This window comes from Nycticebus coucang, chromosome 7 (assembly GCF_027406575.1).
Source record: "Nycticebus coucang isolate mNycCou1 chromosome 7, mNycCou1.pri, whole genome shotgun sequence".
Classification (NCBI taxonomy): domain Eukaryota; kingdom Metazoa; phylum Chordata; class Mammalia; order Primates; family Lorisidae; genus Nycticebus; species Nycticebus coucang.
In genome coordinates, this window is record NC_069786.1 from 68,328,495 (window position 1) to 68,353,351 (window position 24,857).

At 38.2% G+C, this 24,857-nt stretch overlaps 2 protein-coding genes across 5 annotated transcripts in view; one reads left to right on the plus strand and one right to left on the minus strand.

The window, feature by feature from the left end:
* Positions 1-24,857, minus strand: part of SLC25A12 (solute carrier family 25 member 12) — a 302,640-nt gene that overhangs the window by 244,172 nt on the left and 33,611 nt on the right. The window lies entirely within an intron of this gene.
* The window catches only part of METAP1D (methionyl aminopeptidase type 1D, mitochondrial), a 77,778-nt gene that overhangs the window by 22,063 nt on the left and 30,858 nt on the right, over positions 1-24,857 (plus strand). Inside the window, exon 1 of one of the 4 annotated variants that reach the window (XM_053596502.1) lies at positions 13,011-13,080. The exons of the other annotated variants lie outside the window; for them this stretch is intronic. The gene's annotated coding sequence lies outside the window, so the exon portion shown is untranslated. Of the gene's footprint in view, positions 1-13,010; positions 13,081-24,857 lie in introns of those variants that run through there. 4 annotated transcript variants of the gene reach the window in all.

The following is a 24,857-nucleotide window of genomic DNA, read 5'->3' on the forward strand; positions in this document are numbered from 1 at the left end:
AGGCTAGACAGAGAAGAGCGGCTCAGAGGCTTGGCAGGTCGGGGTTAAGGTTTATTGACAGGACAGGGTCAGCAGTGTTCTCAGCCACCATTGCCCTAGTACCTGCCCTCCGGATACACCCAAGACCTCCTGGCCTCGCTCAGGCCAAACCCTGTGCAGAATGTGCAGTGGAGAAAGAGGAGAGGAGGAAGAGGAGAGCCATTTGTGCTGGCGCATACAGTTCGGTATTGAAATGCAAGCTCGAAAATGTTTGCGTATATTTTTCTGGCCCAGATGTTGTGTCACATCAGAAAGGAGAACCTTTAAAACACACAAAGACTTGTCTGTTCTTTCAGCTTTGTAGTTTGCAGTTATTGCATCCTGAAGAAAGAAATCGCCCACCTAAAGCAGTCTTTCTTTTAATTTCATTTTTTAGTTTTGAGTTACGGGTTTCTGGCAAGCTCCCTGACCACTACTGTTACCTGGTGGCGCCTATATTTCATCAAATTTAGACTTGCAGACTACCTGGATCCTGGCCAGATGAACTGTTGTGACTGATAAACATGATTCGCCCCTCCCCCCACACATGATCCTTCTTTTCCCTTTAAGGGAGTCTAAGACTTTGAGTCCCTAGATCCCTAAGGGAGTTAAAGAAAAATGTGTTCCGGCATTCCCATTTGCTCTGTGGTTTTCTCTGTGGCATCTATGCTTGCCTAGGGGCTGGTGAACATCCTAGCAGTGCCCCCACTTGTCCAGGGTTGGTGATTAATAGAGGGAAATTTTTTTGTTTTTAATAAAAACAAGCAGAGACATCTATTACTACTCACGGTCCTGGCAGAATTTGTTTGACATCTTGTGATTTCTGCTTACAAAAAGAATGACAGCAATTAATAAACAAACAAGAAAAAAGATGCTGTTACTGGTAATTTACAGATATCCTAAGACTATTCTTGGTAATCTTACTGCTTTTGCTTTAGTAGAGAGTGGTAGAATTATTAATTTTTTTTTTTTTTTGAGATGGAGTCTCAAGCTGTCACCTTGGGTAGAGTGCAGTGGCGTTACAGCTCACAGCAACCTTCAACTCGGGCTCTAATAATACTCTTGCCTCAGTTTTTTTCCTATTTTTAGTAGAGATGGGGTCTTGCTTTTTGCTCAGGTTTTTCTCGAACTCATGAGCTCAAGCAGTCCACTGGTCTTGGCCTCCTAGTGCTAGGATTACAGGCATGAACCACCGCACCCGAGCAGAATTATTAATTTTTGAAATCTGGGTTGTATTAGATGTGGAGTCACAATAAAAATTCAATATTAAGCAAATGTATGTTTTTTATCTGTGTAATATACTAATAAGGGCTTTCCCTTTCATTAGGATACATTTCAAATACTTGCTTTTAAGATTGCAGGGGGAATATTAGCAGGTAATGTAATTAAACTTAATTGCATTTTTTATGCAAATTATTTTTAGTCTCTTTTTAAATGTATTTATTATTCTTTTCCTCTATACTAGCTATTCCTGCAGGTTTGTCTTGATAAAAAGTTATATTAAAAATATTGTTTATTTGCCTAGAAACAGTCTGAAGTCATGAATTTGATTTCAGTTAATGTAGAGGTTTTAAAATGAAAATTTGGTATACAGTGAGGTGGAAAAAGCATTAAACTTGACTGTCCAAGGATTGAAGTTTTTGTTCTTATGTCATGTTAATGTGATATAAGAAAAATAATCTCTCTCTAGCCTGCATTGTCCCAGCTGGGAAGAGTTGCAGTGATTTTAGTCCCTACCCTCACCAGATGATAGGGAAGTATCTGATCACATATTTTCATAGGTCCTGAGCAAAAGTAGGGATTTGCTGGGGAGGGAAAAGAGAACCTCCTAGAATGTTTTTTAAAATGTATGTGTATGTATATATACATACATATATATTTATTTTAATTTTTTTTTTTTTCGAGACTAAGTCTGTTGCTCCAGGCTAGAAGGCCATGGCATCACAGCTCACAACAACCTCAAACTCCTGGGCTCAAGCAATCCTCTTGCCTCAGCCTCCTGAGTAGCTGGGACTACAGGTGCCCACCACAATGCCTGGGTATTTTTTCTATTTTTTAAGTAGAGACATGGTTTCATTCTTGCTCAGGCTAGTCTCAAACTCCTGAGCTCAAGCAATCCACCTGTGTGGCCTCCAGAGTGCTGGGATTACAGATGTGAGCCACTGCACCTGGCCAAATGTCTATATTTGAATAGGTGTTTGGTTTTGTAAGAATTGTGTGCATTTGTAAGAATTTATTAGATGGTACCCTTAAGATTTGTACATACCATGGTGTATAAGTTTTACCTCAAAATACATTGTAACACACCTTGTAAACATATATTGAAGTCTAGTTAATAATATGCATATTGAAGAATGGTGGGGGGTGGGTACTGATTTTGATCTTTGAAACTTACTTTGAAATGCATCCAAAAAGAAAAAGATGGATGGTTGTATGGATGGTGGAACGTTTAGAAATCTAATAAAGAAGAAACTATAGCACAACACTAATTGTAAAATCTGGTAATAAGTATAAGTGTTCGCTGTAAAATTCTTCTAACTTTTTTGTGTGTTTGAAATTTTTCATAAAATATTGGGGAAAAATGAAGGTACTTAGTTTTGCTCATTTAAGGATCTGTGTACCTACATTTTAATTCCTCTCTTAATTCCAAATTAGACCACTTGGATTAATACCACAAAGGGTTCTGTGTGTGAATGTAGCCATTTTGATAAACAGAAAAAATGTGCCTATCTCAGACTTTCTCTAGTTACCTGCTGAAAGACCATTACCAAGTACAGAAGCCAAGAGTGTTTTTACTAACAAGAAGAGCTCTGAGAAACTCAAACCGCAAAGCCCAGTGACCTCTCTTGGCAGATAAAAGTTGGCCTTCAGATCCCTTACTAACCATAGAAAAGGATATGGCCTCCTGATATGCAACAGCAAGCAGGTGACACCCCCTGTCCCTGACTATATACTTATATACTAAGACTCTCTCAAATGAAAATGGGCTTTCAGTTTTCAGCCAAATCCCAGGGATTTAGCTACGAACACCTCCACTTTATCGGAGTGCCAAGCTATTTCTTACATCCTGTTGGAGCTCTCTTTTTAAGGTTATGTTATATAGGACACCTGTAATAATTATGGGTGTGTGTGTGTGTGTTTTAATTTTGAATGGTCAAAATGGTAAGTTGCTTCTGGTGGAATTTGAACCAAACTTTTATTATTATTATTGTTATTATTATTATTTTTTTTTTTTGAGACAGAATCTCACTATGTCACCCTCAGTAGAGTACTGTGGCATCATAGCTCACAGCAACCTCAAACTCTTGGGCTCAAGCAATTTTCTTGCCTCAGCCTTCCTAGTAGCTGGGACTAATAGGCACCTGCCACAATGCCCAGTTTTTTTTTTTGAGACCAGGTCTTGCTCTTGCTCAGGCTGGTCTTGAACTCCTGAGTTTAAGCAGTCTACCTGGAGTGCTAGGATTACAGGCATGAGCCACCATACCTGGCCCTGAACCAAACTTTTAAAAGCTAATGATAATATATTTTAAAATAAGGACATGTTGCTCAGTTGGTATTTGAACAGTAAACTAAATATCAAGATCTGAGGGGCTCAAAAATCTCAGTTCCTTCAGGGTGAATTCTGCCCAGTTAATTTATCTCTATCCTTTGATTTTCTCATTTGGAAAGTGAGAAATAAAACCACACACAAAGTGCCCAACCAGTGGTTCTTAAACATAAGTTTATGTAAGAATCATTTGTGTAGGAAACATTTGTGTGTATAAAAATCACTAGTTTATTAAAATATAAATTCTTGGGTTCCTAACTGGGTTTTCTGAGTTAGTAAGTCTAGGGGAGAACAGAAATCTGCATTTTAATAAACACCTAGTGTGATACCAATGCAATTAATAAGCCTCCATGGACCCTTCACCCAGCTTCAATAATTTTTTTTTTACAGTCTCACTGTGTTGCTTAGACTGAAGTGTGCAGTGGAACATCATAGTTCATTGTTCTTTGTAACCTTGAACTCCTATGCTCAAACAATCCCCCTGCCTCAGCCTCCCCAGTTGCCAGGGGACTACAGGAATGCACCACTATGCCCAGCTAATTTTTAATTTTTTTTGTAGAGACCAGGTCTCATTATGTTGCTGGGTCAATAATGATTCACCTCTACACTTAACTGTTCCTTCACTCCTTCTCCATACATGCTTTGTGGAAAACAAATGTGAGACGCATCATTACATCTGTAAAACATCTCTAAAATATTAAAATATAGATCCTCTTTAAAAATACTCTATTGTTAGACCTTACAAAATTAGAGAGTAACTTGTTAGTATCAATTATGTTACGGTCCAGATTTCCTTGATTGTCTCTTTCCCCCCACCCCAACAGTTGATTTGTTGGAATCAGGAACCAGACATAGTTCATATATTGCATTTGATTGATGTGTCTTTTAATCTATAGGTTTCTCCTTCCTCTTTTTTTCCCTCCTTGTGATTTATTTGTTGAAGAAACCAGGTCATTTGTTCTGTAGATTTTTTCAGTCTGGATTTTGCTGATTGCATCTCTCTATGATGTCATTTCCCTTCTGTTTTCTGCAGATTGGTTGTTCCATTACTTCCATCCTGAAGTTTGATCAGACTCAAGTTCAATTTTGTGGCAGGAATGTATCCTAGGTAGTGTCATATACATCTATTGGGAAGCCTGTGTTTGTTTGTCTCATTTTGGCATGTTAACAGCCATTGATGATCATTGCTGAGAGCCCGTATTTCCTTAGGGAAAGCCCCTTTTACGTAGTAAGTCCCTCATGAACCTCTTCCTCTCATCTTGGGCTTTTCCTTATCTGAGTTAGGCTTTTAGAGCTTTCACGGCTTTCACAGTGGACTGGTGGATGCGTATTTAGACATTCCATTTGCTACAGAAAGTAGAAAGGCTTTTTTGCTTTCATACCTTAGTTTCATTTTCACAATAGAGTAATCTTTAAAATTTGTCCTAGTGGCCCCAACATTTATTATATTTTAGGTTCTGAAACTGTTAAGATGGATGAATGACCACACAATTAAATGGCAAGTTTGGGGGCTTAGAGTGAAATCACAGTTGCAAGCAAATTGACCAGGTACAAGTGCAAGTGATCTAGAAGCACCAATTCGGTACCACCATCCCATCCTGAGGGAAGATGGTGAGTTTTTAACATCTGTATTTATTTATTCTGTCCTGACAGCAAACCTATGTTTTCTGGGTCAGGGATAGGCAGTTGTTACATACAGCAGTAACCACACTCCAGTCTCTCACATTCTTCAGGGCAATGTGAAGGGTTATTTATACGTATGTGTCTAGAAGAGGGGCTAGAAGAATGTGGTTAAATTTGCCGAGATCTTATATCCTGATAGATTCCAGAAACTTGAGTGAGTGGACTTACTCTTTTCATTCGACAAATGTACTGACTGCAGATTGTATGTCAGACATTGGGTAGGTGATAAAAACTAAAAAACTCCCAACCTAATACATAAAACCACATCTATGTCTAGAATTAGGCATCAGGTGTTACCTTGTAGTTATAGGTAAATGAGATACACACACACACATACATGCCCACATAGAGTCATACCCTGCATAAGTGATTGACCACATATATAACTGTGGTCCCATAAGAAAATAATGCTGTAATTTTTTTTCTTTTTTTTGAGACAGAGTCTCAGTCTGTTGCCTCAGGCTAGAGTGCTGTGGTATTATAGCTCACAGCAACCTTAAACTCCTAGGTTCAGGCAATTCTTCTGTCTCAGCCTCCCAAGTAGCTGGGGTTACAGGTGCCCGCCACAATGCCCCACTCATTTTTCTATTTTTAGTATAGATGGGATCCCGCTGCTGCTCAGGCTGGTCTCAAACTCCTGAGCTCAAGCAATCCACCCGCCTCAGCCTCCCAGAGTGCTAGGATTACAGGCATGAGCCACTGTGCCGGCCTTAATGCTGTAATTTTACTGTATCTTTTCTGTGTTTAGATATATTGAAATAAACAAGTGCCTTAACACAAATACATTTTGTTACCATTGTCTGCAACATTCAGTACGCTAATATGTTTGTAGAGTTTGTAGCCTAAGTGTGTTAGGCTGTACCATATAGCCTAGGTGTGTAGGAGGCTCTACTGTCTAGGTTTGTGTAAATCCTCACTATGATATTCACACGATGACAAAACCACCTAATGATGCAGTTCTCAGAATGCATCCCCATCTTTAAGTGATGCACAACTATATTTATGTATGTAAGCATGTGTATATTTGATTATATGAATATATAATTTATACATATGCATACGTGTATTTCATTTTCTCTTCTGACTTCATAATTGCAAAAAAGCTTTTTTTCTTTTAATTTAACTTCAGATGTTATTTGTACTAAAGCATAAAGTTTTCCCATCTACAGCTTTTCTGGTAACAATTTTTTTACCTCTTATTGTGTCTCCTGTGGACAAGAAAGTAAAGTCCCAGTTGTAAGAGTTAGACTCTAAAAGAAGAAAATTTAGCTGCAAATGGTAAGGACTTTACCAGGATGAAGGGACCTCAAGAAAGGCAGGGATAGATTCCCACGGTTGTAAGCCTCCTGATCTGGAGAATGATTAAATGTGCCAGATGGACTGGGTGCTGGGTTTTCAGACCTCATAGAGTTGTTCTCATAAGGGAAACAATAAGACACAGACAAATAGACATGATAACTATGGAATGGGAGAAGTGCTTAGAAGGAAATAAAGTCAAAAGGGTGTGAGTTAACTGGGGGGACCACTTTAGGAAGAGGAGTCCCAGAGGCCTTGCTGATAAAGTGAAATTTGAGCTGAGTCCTGAAGTACACGAGCAGGCCTGTGATGGGAGGAGTTGGTGAAAGAGCACAGGAGGAGTTGAGAAAGCACTTCATGTGTCTGAGGAGCAGAAAGGGGGCCCTGCGGCTGTGGGACACTGAGTGACAGTGATAGCAAGGCCAGAGAGAGAGATGGGGCCAGACCATGCAGGTTCTCTGAGGCCATCAGGAGGAGTTGGAGCTGTGTTCAAAAACCAGTTGGCAATATCTTGAATTTTAGAAGTAAACTGTTTTACCAATTACATGTTAAGGTAATAAGATACAGTGGATTTTGAAATACTTTTTTAAAGAGAATTGTGTGAACTTCATTTGTTTTAATGAAACAAAATTGTTTAATGTGTTAAAAAAAAAAAAAAAAACAGTCCGCAAACTGTGAAGAGTTTTGTTTTTGTTTTTGAGATAAAAATCTCATTCTTTCACCCTGGGTAGAATGCCAGGTCATCATCATAGCTCACAGCAATCTCAAACTTTTGGTTTTGAGCAATCCTCTTTCCTCAACCTCCCAGTAGCTGGGACTACAGGTGCCTGCCATGAAGCCCAGCTAGTCTATTTTTAGTAGAGACAGGCTCCACTCTTGCTCGGGCTGGTCTCAAACCCCTAAACTCAAGCAATTCACTGGCCTCAGCCTCCCAGAATGCTAAGATTGCAGGAATGAGCCACTGCACCTGGCAAATAGTGAAGAGTTTTAAGCAGGAAAACTTGAGTAATGATCCTTAACTAGACTTTTTTTAACTCTGCATATGTGCAAACCAGTGTGTGTGTTTCTTAATGATAATCATGTTGTACATGCCCTGCAACTTGCTTTTTCATTCATCAATAATATAGTATCATGGGCATCAATGAAAGGAAAAGACTTATATAGAAAAAGAAGTTTGTTTTGCTGTGACCTATATAGCAAATAGATTTAGATGCACAAAAATTTGAAGCTATGGTGGAAAAGCAGTTTGTTGGGAGTAAAAAAGGAAAGATAGTTCTTATTTTTAATGCCCATCGGAGATATGCATTCTCTTCAATAATTTAAGGACATTAAAAATGTATTCTAAAAAACAAACAAAAAAATGTATTCTAACTTGATTCTTGATTTTCTCATAAACTCGTCGTGATTGATATGTTACTTTATGTATTTATTGTAAAGTAACTTTTTAGACCATTTTTAGTCTGCCAGATACAGCACAGACTGAACACAGTAGAAAATAGAAGAATAAAAATTCAGTTAAAGTATACAGTCAAACCATAACAAATGAGGAGATACTCAATCAGACTCCACAGATTATGTGTCACCTTTGGACATACAGTTTACTATTGCCAATAGTTACACATGTACTTATTTATCTGCTTTTAAAATATATTTAACCAGGCTTGGTGGCTCATACCTGTAATCCTAGCATTTTGGGAAGCTGAGGTGGGAGGATTGATTGAGCTCAGGAGTTCAAAACCATTCTGGGTATAGAATGAGACCCTGTCTCTGCCAAAAAAAAAAAGAAAAGAAAAGAAAAGATTAGCTGCGGGTTGTGGCATGCATCTATAGTCCTAGGTACTTGTGAGACTGAGACAGGAGGATTTCTTGAGTCTAGGGTTTGACATTGCAGTGAGTTATACTTGCCCCAGGGCACTTTAACCTGGCAACACAACAAGATTCTCTCTCTCTCTCTCTCTCTCTAGATATATATATATATATATACACACACACACACACACATATACATATATATCCCATCTCAATACCATATATTTAATTTTTGTGGAAAAATATACCTAAAAAAAACCCCTTGAACTAGAAAAACTCCATCATCTTTTAGTTCTTTCCTACTTATAAAATACTGTTTAGGCAAAAGCTTTAAGAAGCTGTCCATATCACAGTGAAGCAGAGCTAGGGATTATGTTTTCTAGTCTTGGAGTTCCTCATAGTAGGAGCACATATGGCAAGCAAGCATTTTTCAGAATAGCAGGTAAGTGAAAACACTGTTATCTCCATAACAAAGACAATAACTGCCCCTAATATAGTGATGCGGGTCTTGCTCTGTCACCAAGGCTGGAGTTCAATGGCAAGATCACAGCTCACTGCAGCCTTGAACTCTGGGCTTAAGCAATCCTCCTGCCTTAGCCTCCCTGGTAGCTGAGACTACAGTTCACGTCACTGTGCCTGAAAATGTTTTAAATTTTTTGTAGAGGCAGGTCTCGTTGTGTTGCCCAGGCTGGTCTCAAACTCCTGGCCTCAAGTGATCCTCCTGCCTCAGCCTTCCAAAGTGTAGGGATTACTGTTTTGAGCCACTCTGGCTAGACCTGATACAGCTCATTTTTTTTTTTTTTTTTTTTTTTTTAATTTGGCCGGGGCTGGGTTTGAACCCGCCACCTCCGGCATATGGGACCGGCGCCCTACCCGCTGAGCCACAGGCGCCGCCCTGATACAGCTCATTTTTAAACCTACATTTAAAAAAATGCATTGCAGAGGTGGACATGAACTAAAGCAGGCAAGAAGTAAGGGGATCCAGGGAAGTGTGCAAAACCCCTTTCTGCATTCTTCACCCATGAACTCTAACATTGGAAAGTATGTCTTTTTGAATTCAAATCCTTGACGTGCTTCTAGTTTTGTAATAAAGTCATGAGTAATACCCTGTTTCCCCGAAAATAAGACAGTGTCTTATATTAAGGTGTGCTCCCAAAGATGTGCTAGGTCTTATTTTCAGGGGATGTCTTATCTTTCCTGTCAGTAGGTCTTATTTTCGGAGGATGTCTTATTTTCGGGAAAACAGGGTAGTAATGCAGTAGCAATTACTTTTTTTGCCTTTTGTCTTAGAGACACTGGAGCAACATCAATTAGCAGGAAATATTCTATTTCTTAAGAAAGGCTATTATTTAACTTTCTTCTGTATTTAAAAATGAAAATATATTTAGCTTCTTCAATTATTTAATTTTATGGGATCCATTTATTAAAAAAAAAAGTCTTAATTCCACTGTTAAAAACATACTCATATAGGGTGACCCCCCTATCCCAGTGGGTAGGGCGCCAGCCACATACACTAAGGGTGGCGCGTTCCAACCTGGCCCAGCCCAGCTAAACAACAATGAGAACTGCAACAAAAAAAGCAGCCAGGTGTTGTGGTGGGTGCCTGTAGTCCCAGCTACTTGGGAGGCTGAGGCAAGAGAATTGCTTAAGCCAAGAGTTCTAAGTGCTGTGAGCTGTGACGCGATGGCACTCTACTGAGGGTGACAAAGTGAGAATTTGTCTCAAAAAAAAAAAAGATACCCATATATATGTATATATCATATATTTAAAACATCTTTTGTTGTATACTCTTAAGAAATTATTTTGAGGATTAATGACTTAATGACATTTTAGGAATATTTTATCCTATGTGCTCATCATTTCCAAAAAGTCATAATTCAGAAATATCATACTAGGAGACCAAAGATGTTTATAGTTTTATCCCCCAGAGCTTCATATTTGCAAAACAGATTGTTAACAAATGGTATAATTTGAAATAACTGGAAAGGTCCACGGGCGTCTAAATATCTCCTCTATAGCCTACTTAGAACATAACATAAAATTTCTAACTATATATTACAATTATTTCTTTGGGTTAAAAGAGTATCCCCCCAAAGCCTTAATTTAATAGGAATTATTACTCCTTTGTTTTGGTAAAGTTGTATTAGAAGGAATGGGTTGGGTACGTTTCTAATAGTCTTGGTACAGACACCAAAGGAAGAGGGAGGGAGAGGGATTCTTAGTGGAAGAGAAGGGAGACACACTGCCCTACCAAGGACACCGCAAGAGGGCTTCAGGCTATAGAAAAGGCAGGCAAAGCCCATCCTGTTCGCTTAGACGGGGCCCTGTATTTAAAACCCTAGCTCTGTACTTATCTGAATTTTAAAATGGGTATTGTATAATAAGATGGAAGATGTCTTTCATGCATGTTCTGGGGGTAGAGTCCAGAAAACAGTCTAGTTAAGTTCTCAGATGAGTTTTTGGCAAGCATACAAGGTGGCTTTATATAGCTCATCTCTGATGCTTTTCATTGAGGGTCTGAAAGAAAAGGGAGGATTTGAGGACCTGATGAAAACAAAGAAGTAACCCAGTGACTTAAAGAGGCATGTTGTAGAATTCGAATGCCTAGTTGACTTTTCAGCCCTGGGAATAACCAGTTGCTTCATTGTATGTTTTGTCAAAGTGCCTCAGCCATTTGGCCTGCCTGATGGCTACCTGCTGCCTCTTTTTATAGCCCCTGTGTCCTTTGTTGTTGCCTGGCTGGTCAAACATGTGTAGCGGTGCCCTAGGACACCAAGCGTGCCCTTGGGGAGCTAAGTGCTGCCAGATGTAGGGAGCAAGGGTTGATTCACAGGGCCGTAATTTCAATAGCTAATTTTACCTGTTTTCTTTTGGTTTTGGGTTTCATTTTTAAAGAAAAATGCATTTGGAATTGAATTTTTCTCCCTTTAAATTGCAGTCTTGTCTTGTTCCTTCTATTCCCCCAGTCCCATCCCACCCCCAAAATGACAGAGTGAGAAAAAAAATGCTTGAGAAGATAGATATATGCTCCAGTAAGTCTGGGTTTTTACTTTCTGATAAAAAATTGGTAAAATATTTCTGTTTTACTGGATTTTGAATAGTGTATTTACTTCAAAATGAAATTAAGTTTCACTGACTCATTCCTGTAGAAATTATTTATATGGAAATAGTCTAGATAGATCTTTTCTCTAATCTCTCATTAAGAATACTGAATTTGCCCTCAATGAATCCCCAACAATAAAAAGAAAAAGAATACTGAATTTGTCACTTATAGAGTCCTAGGATTTTATTTTGAAAACTAGTTACGTAGAAGGAAAGAATTGTACCTTTAACTTGTCTTCTAGTATGAAATAGCCCTCAGGAGCACCAAATTGTGGATGAAAGAAAGTTTTGTTTTTTTTTTTTTTTGTAGAGACAGAGTCTCACTTTATGGCCCTCCGTAGAGTGCCGTGGCCTCACCCAGCTCACAGCAACCTCCAACTCCTGGGCCCAAGCGATTCTCTTGCCTCAGCCTCCCGAGCAGCTGGGACTACAGGTGCCCGCCACAACGCCCGGCTATTTTTTTTTGGTTGCAGTTTGGCCGGGGCTGGGTTTGAACCCGCCACCTTCGGTATGTGGGGCCGGCACCCTACGGACTGAGCTACAGGCACCGCCCTGTTTTTTTTTTTTTAATACAAGTGTTCTGCCAATGAATGAAGAAAGACTGATTGAATATCACCATTTGGCAACCCCCTAATGAAATAATAGATCTAGTTACTGACCATCAGTGACTGCTAATATCACACAAAAATCAGAACAAGTCCTTAGGTTTAATATCACAGTACAGGAAATACAAGGGATGGAGAAACATGTTAAATGACACCACCAAGATACAACTAGTGAATTATAGAATATGGAAAATGCTAGAAATAAACAAATTGAATTCCTTAACCATAATTTACATGGAAAATAAGAGATATAACTAAGAAAATGCCAGGAAGGCTATGTTAACCAGTGTGATGAAAATGTGTCAAACGGTCTATAAAACCAGTGTATGGTGCCCCATGATCACATTAATGTACACAGTTCTGATTTAATAATAATAAACCCCTCCCCCTAAAAAAAGAAAAATAAGAGATAGAGGAATTAATTAAAACTTGCATAAGAGACATGTCAAAAGCAGTAGACTTTATTTGTTTAGTTAGAACAAATACATGTGACAAAGGAGGATGGTTTTCTAAAGAATGACCAAATATTCTATGATTTAAGGAATTACCATTTTTTGTATGATAATATTATCTTACTAAATCAAAAGAAAGAGTCCTCATCTTTTAGATATACATACTGAAATATTTACAGATGAAATGATAGGATGTCTGGGATTGGCTTCAAAATAATTCAGTGGGAAGGACTGTGGTTATAGGTGAAACAGGATGGGCCATGAGTTGGCTGTTGTTGAAGCTGAATGGTGGATACATGGGGGGCTGTTGTACTAAAGTGTCAATTTTTGTGTATGTTTAAAAAAATAGGCTTAGGTTTGAAACCCAGATTTACTACTTGTAACTTTTTGATCTTGAACAAATTCCTTAATCTCTTTGAGTCTCAGCTGTTTTGGTTTGTGTGTGTGTGTGTTTTTTGTGTTGTTTTTTTCCAGGTTCGTTTTGGGGAGGATTTACCTGAATGATTAAGTACAAGGGTATCTTCCCAGTTTGCCTTACCTGGTCCAGGTTGTTGCGCTAAACTAAATAGTATGTATGAGGTTACTTTGTAAATTGCTACAAATATGTCAGCTGTTTGATTATTATTTTAACATTCCTAAAAAAGTACAGTTTTCCTTCTAAAAAAATTTAGTAGGTTTTTTCTGCTTCAATAAGCAGTATGGTTGCCCCAGATATCAATGTAAAAGCTCTGGAATAAGAACATATATAAGTAGCCATCAAGAGTATTTGCTAACTAGTTTACAGTAGTAGAACAATTATAAGAATTTATTTATAAAATTTGCTGATACGAATTTCCCATCACCTAGTCAGTTAAATGTAGTATAGACAACTATTGCTATTAAATAGTTTTCACTGTGCAGTAAGAATTGTGAATTATTTCTGATTTCTTATTTTCATTGATTGAAAAAATGCTTGAATTTAACATTTAATTTATAAATATTACAAATTTCTTACATCATAATATACAGAAACCTAATTACTAGAATGCTTTTTCTAGGGCCTGGCATGGTAGCTCATGCCTGTAATCCTAGCACTTGGGAGGCTCGAGGCATGGATTGCCTGAGCTCACAGATACGAGACCAGCCTGAGCCAGAGCGAGACCTTGTCCCTAAAAATAGCCGGATGTGGTGGCAGGTGCCTGTAGTCCCAACTTCTCTGGAGGCTAAGGCAAGAGAATCAAGTGACTTTATGTTTGGGCCCAACAGTTTGAGATTGCTGTGAGCTATGACACCGTGGCACTCTACTGAGGGCAACAAAGTGAGACTGTCTCAAAAAAAAAAAAGAATGCTTTTTCTGTTTTTTTGTTTGTTTTCTCCTTTTGGCCTTATTTATTCCTTCTTTCTTCCCTCCCTTGCAGCATTTTATTATGAAATGTATAGAAAAAAACATGTGCAAAACAATTGTACGATGTAATGAATGATTATACAAATGCCTATGTTTAAAAAGAAAAAATAGAACATTGCCTCCTCCCTACCAACTACTACTCTAGAGACCATTTTTTAAAAAGTTTTTATGTACTAAATAGAATAGAACATTATACGGCAAATATCTATGTTTAAAAAGAAAAAACAGAACATTGGGAAGAGATACTCAGAACCTGGCCAGTTCTCTTTCATCTGCTGGGTAGCCAGTATCTCATCTTAAGTATTGTTCACTTTCTTGCTTTCCTTTGTAGTTTTGCCCCTCATGTATAGATTCCTAAACAGCGTGATCTTTGTATTTTAAAGATCCTTTCATATCATTGTCCGTAGCTGTAGTTCATTCATTTTGCTTGCCATGTGGTCTTCCATTTTAGGAATTCATTATGATTTATTGAACCATGTGGGTTGCCTCCACATTTTTTTTCTATTACAGACATTCTTGTATATGTCTTTGCGGTGCACCTCTGTATGCATTTTTACTATGAATATACCTAGAATTGAATGAGTGACTTTATATTGTCAAACAGTTTTCCAAAGTGATTATACCAGTTGACAACCCTCTCCAGCAGTATATGAGAGTATTTGTTGCCTCATCTGTACTTGGTATTGTCAGACTTTTAAAATGCTTTCTTTTAAAATATTCTTAGGGGCGGCACCTGTGGCTCACTGGGTAGGGCACCGGCCCCATATACCTAGGGTGGTGGGTTCAAACCTGGCCCCAGCCAAACCGCAACAAAAAAATAGCCAGGCATTGTGGCGGGTGCCTGTGGTCCCAGCTATTCGGGAGGCTGAGGCAAGAGAATCGCCTAAGCCCAGGATTTGGAGGTTGCTGTGAGCTGTGATGCTACGGGACTCTACCGAGGGCAATAAAGTCAGACTCTGTCTCTACAAAATACATAAATTCATATGTTTTCCATTTGTTACATATGGGTTTTTATTTATCAACCCATCTTATCAACCCATTGAAACATATTAACATAACTACCTGAACCACTTGTAGATCTTGAAACTTGTGTAGCAAAAGGAATGATAATTACAATCTGCTTCAGGCTGCAGGCTAGAATAATTCAAAAGGAAATGTGCATTGCTAATGCAGCAGAGCTGTAATTCTCAGCGTCAGCCTGCCACTCATGCATTCAAACTGGTTGGCTAAAGGCAAAAAGACTAAGGTTAACCAATATTTGTGAGTGCTAAAGTTGGCCATCACCAAACGCAAAGATTGCCAGTGTTTGAGATTATTCGTGAAGGTCAGCATCATCTAGTCATGGCAATGGATTTAAGAGCAGGGTGGATTTGGTAATGAATGAAATATTAGTTAAAAGTACAAATTTTGTCCATTCTAGCCCACTGCTACCTCCCTTATGGGATTTATTGCCTTCCTATTTTATACATCATCCCTGAGATACCCGAGAGTCCCCATACCACGCTGCAAAAAATCTACTTGCCACCTAAGGCTTCATTAACACAAAGATGAACATGGAACTTTCCTCACTCTGTTGTGTTTCTCCAACCCTTCTAGTGCTTAACTTCTGTGAAAACTTCTGTCCGTCTGTACGTTGACAGGATGGTTGAGCCCCAAACACTTTCACAGCCCTGCGGGCACCTCGTATCATACCGTGCTCAGAAGTAATTAAGCTTCCTGACCTGTGCTCTCTTGTGCTCTACTGTGCAACTCTGGGCCCCAGGACCTTTTCCAAGATGCATGTGTGGCATTGAACTGCAAAATACTGAATGTATGAATAATGGATGGTTCCCATTATTAAGAAGCAGTCGTTTGGGCTTTCCTAACTTTCTTAGGGCTTTTCCTAACTTACAGCCCAGGAGCAACTACACGTCATGCTCATTTTAGATGGCTTCATTTTTTTGCATATGAACAGAGCACCCTAGACTTATTAACTTTCATTTTCTACACTTAGAATTCTTTAGGGAAGATGGGTGTTTTTTGTTGTTGTTTTGTTTTGTTTTTTGGTGCTGGGTCAAATACCTTTTAAACTTTCTGCTAAAAATTTCAAATATATAGCCGGGCGTTGTGGCGGGCGCCTGTAGTCCCAGCTACTCAGGAGGCTGAGGCAAGAGAATTGCTTAAGCCCAGGAGTTGGAGGTTGCTGTGAGCTGTGTGAGGCCACGGCACTCTACCGAGGGCCATAAAGTGAGACTCTGTCTCTACAAAAAAAAAGAAAAAAAAAGAAAATTTCAAATATAGGTAAAAGTAGAGGAAATGATATAATGAATTCCTCTGTGCTGTTGACTGTGGATCAGATATTTGTATAGTTGCCTTTGTTTGGAGGGATTTTTTTGGAGATGGGGGAATCTCATTATGTTGTTCAGGCTGGACTTAAAATCCTGGCTCAAGTGATCTTCCCTCCTCAGTCTCTTGGTTAGCTGTGAGTATAGGTGCATACCCACTGTACCCAGCTACATCAGATATTTTTAATGGGAAAAAAATCAGCCTTGGGCGGTGCCTGTGGCTCAAAGGAGTAGGGTGCCAGCACCATATCCTGGAAGTGGCAGGTTCAAACCTGGCTCCAGCCAAAAACTGCAAAAAAAAAAAAAGAAAAAGAAAAAAATCAGCCTTGTTTCCTGTCAACTTTTTTGTTTGTTTGTTTGAGACAGGATCTGGTTGCCCAGGTTGGATTGCAGTGGTGCAATCATAGCTTCTTAGCTCCTGGACTTGATCAATCCTCCTTCCTTAGCCTCCTGAGTAGCTGAGACTACAGGCTCATACCATCACATCTGGCTAATTTTTATTTTTGTAGAGATGGGGGTCTCACTGTGTTGCTTAGGCTGGTCTCAGACTCTTGGCCTCAAGAGATCCTCCCGAAGTACTGGGATTACAAAATGTGACCCACCTCGCCCAGTCCTGTCAGTCAACTTTTATACACATTTTTCTTTTTCTTTTTTTCTGGGAGGGGGGATCTGGGGGGGTCTCACACTTGCTTAGGTTGGTCTCGAACTCCTGAGCTCAAGCGACCCACCAGCCTCGGCCTCCCAGAGTGCTAGGATTACAGGCGTGAGCCACCGTGCCCCTCAGTCAACTTTTAAAATTAGGTATATGGCATAGTGATTTTCCAAACTTATAGGTGGAGTTGGAGGCGGTAGTCCAAAACTCATGGAGGAACATGCATCAGGAGAGCATTTGCCTGAAGGGACAGTAGTGAGAGCATTCCCACCCCTCTTCTACAACTTTAAGACATAGCGTCATTCCCAGCGTAATCGAAGGGCTTGCAGGAGGATTCTAGGAGCTAGAACTATGCAGAGACCTTGTGCAGCAGACTGGCAGACTAGTTTTAAATTTATTTTTGTTGGACATTCTTGGTCTCTTTTACTGCTGTAAGTCTGGGGGAAATTTTGTAATTGATTGTGCTTTTGCACAATACATGAGGTCCTCCTATGTCCAATAGCCAGGGTTACAGTTATGTAAAGACTGAGTCAAGATGACCTCCAGAAAGCATACTATGCAAGGCAAAAAAAACAAAGAAAGAACTCACTTATATGCTCATGATTGGTTAAATAAGGTGTTGTCTGACCCATCCATATAAGGAAGTGCTATGAAACCACTAAAATGATCATGTAGATCTATGTGTTTCATCAGAGATAGGACCTCCAGCAGGGAAAAGAATATGATTGCCCCAACCTAACCCAGACATGGAATTCAAAACAAAAATACTAGGAAGGGTAGCAGGGTTGGGGGCAGGGAGATAAAGTGGAGATGGTTATTGGGTGTAAAAATATAGTTATATAGTTAAAATGAACATATCTGATAGCACAACAAAGTGACTATAACCAACATTAAGTTATAGTTTAAAATAACTAAAAGAGTGGAAATGGAATGTTCTTAACACAAAAAAATGATAAATGCTTGAAGTGATAGATAATCCAGTTACCACGTGTGATTATAAATATGTAATAATTGGGCGGTGCCTGTGGTTCAAAGGAGTAGGGCACCAGCCCCATATACTGGAGGTGGCAGGTTCAAACCTGGCCCTGGCCAAAAACTGCAAAAAATCTTTAATACAGTGAGAGTCTATCTTAGTTAATGGTGAAAGGTGTGGGTCCAGTTTCAATCTTCTAAAGGTTGCCAGCCAGTTCACCCAGCACCATTTGTTCAATAGGGAATCTTTTCCCCACTGGATGTTTTTAATTGGCTTCTCAAAGATCAAATAACGGTAAGTAGCTGGATTCATCTCTTGGTTCTCTATTCTGTTCCAGACATCTACGTCTCTGTTTTTGTGCCAGTACCATGCTGTTTTGATCACTCTTGATTTATAGTATAGTCTGAGTTCTGGTAGTGTGATTCCTCCTGCTTTGTTTTTATTTCTGAGTAATGTCTTGGCTATTCGAGGTTTTTTCTGATTTCATATAAAACAAAGTATTATTTTTTCAAGATCTTTAAAGTATGACAGTGGAGCTTTAATAGGAATTGCATTAAAATTGTATATTGCTTTGGGTAGTATGGACATTTTAACAATGTTGATTCTTCCCAGCCATGAGCATGATATGTTTTTCCATTTGTTAACATTTTCAGCTATTTCTTTTCTTAGAGTTTCATAGTTCTCTTTATAGAGATCTTTCATGTCCTTCGTTAGATAAACTCCCAAATATTTCATCTTCTTTGGCACTACTGTGAATGGAATAGAGTCCTTAACTGTTTTTTCAGCTTGACTATTGTTGTTATATATAAAGGCTACTGATTTATGAATGTTGATTTTGTAACCTGAGATGCTGCTGTATTCCTTGATCACTTCTAAGAGTTTTGTAGTAGAATCCCTGGTGTTTTCCAGGTATACAATCATATCATCTGCGAAGAGTGAAAGTTTGATCTCTTCTGACCCTATATGGATACCCTTGATCGCCTTTTCTTCCCTAATCGCGATGGCTAAAACTTCCATTACAATGTTAAAGAGCAGTGGAGACAATGGGCAGCCTTGTCTGGTTCCTGATCTGAGTGGAAATGATTTCAGTTTAACTCCATTCAATACGATATTGGCTGTGGGTTTGCTGTAGATGGCCTCTATCAGTTTAAGAAATGTCCCTTCTATACCAATTTTCTTAAGTGTTCTGATCATGAAGGGATGCTGGATATTATCAAAAGTTTTTTCTGCATCAATTGAGAGAATCATATGGTCGTTGTTTTTTAATTTGTTTATGTGCTGAATTATAATTATTGATTTCCGTATATTGAACCTTGAGACCCTGGGATAAAACTGACTTGCATGATGTATAATTTGTTTGATGTGTTGCTAGATTCTGTTTGTTAGGATCTTGTTGAAGAATACAAATGTCTTAACACAATAACTAAGAAAATGCCAGGAAATGAGACCCCGTCTCTACTAAAAATAGAAAAAAAAAACAAACCTGAGACAAGAGGATCACTTGAGCCCAAGAGTTTGAGTTTGCTATGAGCTGTGATGCCATGGCACTCTACCCAGGGCGACAGCTTGAAAAAAACAAAAATTTTTTTTTAAATACTAAATTCTTCTAAAAATATATATATATTCTTCTTTTTTCCTTACTTTGCTGGCATTTCCAGCACCTGTTAATCTACCCAGTCAAGCATTCCCTCTTTGGGAAGAAGGAAGATGATATATGGGGAGAGGAAAGGTAAGAGAGAGGTCAGTTGGCAGTGCTGGGAAGTAAAGTCTGCTTAACCCTAGATGGTCCTAATTCACTACCCTCCAATGGGCAAAGTGACTCCAAATGAGTCTGTATGTTTAATTTTTTTTTTTTTTTTTTTTTGTAGAGACAGAGTCTCACTGTACCACCCTTGGTAGAGTGCCGTGGCGTCACACGGCTCACAGCAACCTCCAGCTCTTGGGCTTATGTGATTCTCTTGCCTCAGCCTCCCGAGCAGCTGGGACTAAGTATGTTTGATTTTTGATATACGAATGAGCATAAAAATATGGCACTAAAGTGTTATACCTCAATTTTTAAAACTTAAGTTTTTTTAAAAAATAAGTTTAATACACGTATTATACAAAAATAACTGTACTTACATATAATAGTATTATATTCTATTATAAAATTTTCATTTGTATACACAGCTATGATTTAATAAAAAAAAAAAAAGAAAAAAAAATTTCATTTGTAATAGCACCCAAAAAGATGAAATATCTAAGAATAGACAAATAACAAGACATATACAAGACCTAAATGAAGAAATCATTAGGTCTCTGGGATATTAAAGAAGCCTGCAGGAAATGTGAAGACATTTCTTGTCTTAAATAAGACCATTAAATATTTAAAAGAGTCATATCTTCGGGTGGCACCTGTGGCTCAAGGAGTAGGGTGCCAGTCCCATATGCCGGAGGTGGCAGGTTCAAACCCAGCCCCAGCCAAAAAAAAAAAAAAAAACAGTCATATCTTCATAGATTAATCATAAATCCATAAACCCAATTATATGGCCAAAAACACCTTAAACATGGTTGAAAATGCAAAAACAAACTAAATACACAAATGTTTAATGTTTCTAATTTAAAGCACTCTTTAAAATAAGTGGGTTAAAAACCCAAGAGACCTAACTGGAGACTTCATAAAAGAGGATATGGAAATAAACAAAGGAAAATACCTTCAAGCTCAGTAGTATCTGAAGAAAAAATAAGTAAAAGTGACAAACCATTTTTAATTTATTAGACTAACAAAATTTTAACATTAAAATCTTGGTGAAGCTATGGGGAAGTAGACATCATTAGAAATATAAATTGCTACTTTGGGGGAGAGTAGTTTTGCAATTACTGTATATTAAAATTTTGCATGTTACTTAACCAAAGAATTCTACATATTTAGGCTAAAAAGAATAATTCATCACCCATGCAACTATACTTGTAAAAAGCATATTATGCATGCAAGGCAAAAATAAAAAAATGAAACAAAAAACTCTAAAAAGAACCTACCTAAATGCTCATCATTGGTAAATGACCCATTCGTAAAAGGGACAGTTATGACACCACTAAAAAGGATCATGGAAATCAATACATTTTGTTAGAGACAGATGCTGTCCACATATTAGGGAAACTGCTTTTAGTTCGTTAAAATTGCTTGTACAAATAAAATATGCATAAAGTACAATAAATTAATATGTTATAAAAGTATGTATTAGTAGATGTATAGCCAATGTTCTAGAGCATATTTGGTGAATATTACTGATCATTTGAGGAAGCTTTTTACTGTTTCTACTTTTTCCTTTTTTCTTTGTGCTTTTTCAGTATTGTTAAAAAAAAAAATACAGGCAGCGCCTGTGGCTCAAGGAGTAGGGCGCTGGTCCCATATGCCGGAGGTGGTGGGTTCAAACCTAGCCCTGGCCAAAAACAAAAACAAACAAAAAAAAATCAAGGTGTGGTGGCGCCTGTGGCTCAAAGGAGTAGGGCGCCGGCCCCATATGCTGGAGGTGGCAGGTTCAAACCCAGCCCCGGCCCCCCAAAAAAAACCTGCAAAAAAAAAAATACAGGGTGGCTATGAAGTTCTTGTGCAATTTTAAATTGCACACTATTTTAAATTGCATGTGAACTTTATTGCCACCATGTATTTGATCCCACAAATGTATCATTTTCATAATCAGAAATAAAACAAAACATGCCAAACATGGGCTTCTCATGGAGCCTGTGGCTCATTCTGTGTGGTTTCAGAAGAGGGCAGAGCACATCCTCTTAGGAGGATGTGAGAACCTGAGAAGTGGGTTCAGAATCCACGAGTTAATAGACCTTGTCTTCTGCTTAGTTGCCATAGACCCAGCAAAGAGCTTCTTTTGGGAGTGAAGTGATTGTGGGTCATTTCCTTATCTGTTAGGATTGCTTGAGGCCAGAACTTGAAGACCTGCCTAACCAACATAGTAAGACACTATGTCTACAAAGAAATTAAAAAAAAAAAATAATAACTGGATGTGGCAAACGCCTGTAGACTCAGCTACTTGGCAGGCTAAGGCAGGAGGATCGCTTGAGCCCAGGAGTTTGAAGTTACAGTGAGGCCGATGACCCCACTGCACTCTAGTTCCAGAGACAGAGTGAGACCCTCTCAAAACAACAACAAAACATAAAACGAAAGGAAAAGGAAACTGTGGACTTGCTGTGTGTTTGTAAATCCCATCTGTTGCTTTCCATGTTCTTCACTGGATACTTTCTTTTTCCCTTTACTTCTTCACTTCAAGGCCTCCTCCGCAGGTGAAGACAGGCACTTTGCCTGTAGTGTCAGCTAGGCTCCTGTGCGGCGATGCATTTTTATACATACCAAGGCTTGGCTCCACCTTCGGGACTCAGCTTCATTTAAAGCTGGACTTCCAAAATTTTAATCTTTTTTCTTGAATGGAAAAATTTTTCATAGATTACCATTTAATGCTTCGTTAAAAATGAAGATTTTTGGTATCTCAGCAGTCTGTCTCTGTGAGTGTTCATTTGGATTCTGAAAATAGAGCTAGGGTCTTGAAGTGGTTTCTGAATAAATAATGAAACATGTGTTCAAAGTCTGTAACTCTTCCTTTTCTTTAACCACATCCTAGATAACCCACCAATGGTAAGTGTCATTTATGTCAATAGATTCTCTAGTTTTAGTTTTCAAGGCCTTTTTTCCCCATTCTAGCTGTCTGAATGATTAATGTGACTAGGAAAATACTGTTGACCCATTTAAATCATGTCAAACAACATCCATTGCTCATCTACATAATGAAATACACACTGAATATTACATCTTAAGCGTGGGAGCCAGTGAACTACAAAATAATGTTTTAGTTATTTATGTTAGGAAATAAAGTATATATAAGACATTAAGACTAATTATAGCATTAAATATTAAAGTATTCAAATGGTAATTGTCAGTGAAAATAACTTGTAAACCAAAACAACTAATAGCATTTCTGCTTTAGTAGTTAATTAGAAGAAGTGAGGGTGGTTGCATGCAACGCGTGAGTTTAAGAAAAGTCTTTATGTCAAGGTACATTTTAATGTTACTTGACTATTACGGGATTTATTCTAAATAGTTGAATTTTCAATTATTAATCAGTGCTTGGGAAAATAACAAGTTTTCTGAAAACTTAGAAAATACTTGTTTGACATTTTGATCATAATTTTATTAACTGGCCTGTGAATAATTTTAAAGACAACTGATTTATATTTCAAACTATTTTGATCAGTGATCTTATAACAAAGATAACCCTTGGAAGCTTTTAAAATATTTAAATTTTGTAAGGAGATTATGTGCACATTTAAATAAATGCAAAATTTAAAGGCACTGAATTAGGCTATGAGGTTTCCATGGTTACACCTTTCCAAGTTATTTTGTGTATTGTGTAAATAGGTCTGTGAGTCACTGATAATTATTTGTTTTTTTGTTTGTTCTGTTGGTAATTCTGTGTTTAGCTGAATTTAATACAGTTCACACAGTGTGCTTTGGTTTATGTATATTTTAGTGTTTGTGATTGACAGTGATTGAGCATTTCTTATGGAGTGCTTGCCTTTTTTTGTCATAAATGATGTATGTTGGTAGTGCTTGAAATGTAAATAAGTTCTTCTTGTATCACTGTTTAATAAACAGGAATTTTTATGCAAAGAAGACATCTTGGTACATTTAAACAATAAGGTTTGGTGATCTCTAAAATATTTCGGTTAAACGGATTACACACCAAGACAAATAAGTTTAAATTCTTACAAACTTTAAGTTACTGAAGTTACCCAGGACAACATTTTTGTTTATGGCTAAGCACAAAATTGACTATGGCTAAGCACAACATTTTTGTTTATGGCTAAGCACAAAATTGAATACTGTTTCGTAACAGAATTAAAACAGCAGCATTCTGGTCTAACTCTTAAAATTGTTTGAAATAGTGGGCTTTACAGGGAATGTCTTCACTGCAAAGTGAAGTCTTCCTGTAACATTTCTTCCATCCTAGCCTTTGCCAAAATCTAAGAACTGTTCTATTCACTAACACATTTTAGAAGGATAAGATTGTTGAAAAAAGCCAGGGTCTTTTATGCCTGTGAAAGGAAGAAGAGATTTTCCTTAGACCTCACTATCCTAGCAAGGAGCGCGCAGAAAACATCAAAATTAGGCTGTGCCTAATTCATTCTACCGGCTTGAAGCCTTCTTTCATACACTGCAGTCATGAGGTGCTGCCCAGTTTGTATAGTTCTTCTACCTCTGCAGTCTCTGTTGATGGTCAGGCTGGCCTATGATGACGTCAGGAGAGACCCAGTGCTTTGGACAGCATGGCTTTTAAGTAGTAACTCTGGGATCCAGCCTGGGATCTCATGGATTACTTTTGTGAATTACTTTGTGAATCATCCAAAGCAAAATTCAGCCTGGTTTCTACCTATTGATTAGTCCATTTTAGAGTGACCTCCTCCCACGGTCAGGTAACCAATGATAGTAATTACCACATTTATTGAATGCTTACTTTATACCACTTTCTGAATATCATGTCATACAATTATCATAGCAGCCCTGTGAGGAAGAAATTATTTTCCCTATTAACAAAGGAGGAAACTAGGAGTAGAGAATTTAACTAATTTGTCCAGGTAAACCAACAAGTACTCAGAGAAGGAAAACCAACTTAAACAACAATTCGAATAAATACAGGTTGGCCATAAAGTTCGTGTACAATTTAAAATAGTTGTCTATAGCCGGGCGTTGTGGCGGGCGCCTGTAGTCTCAGCTACTCTGGAGGCTGAGGCAAGAGAATCGCTTAAGCCCAGGAGTTGGAGGTTGCTGTGAGCTGTGTGAGGCCACGGCACTCTACCGAGAGCCATAAAGTGAGACTCTGTCTCTACAAAAAAATAAATAAATAAAATACTTGTCTATTTTGAATTGCACACGAACTTTATGGCTACCCCATATAATTAGGAAGGCACATCTTTTAGGGGAAACTTCCATCATACACTCACAAGCAAAATATAGTGTTTT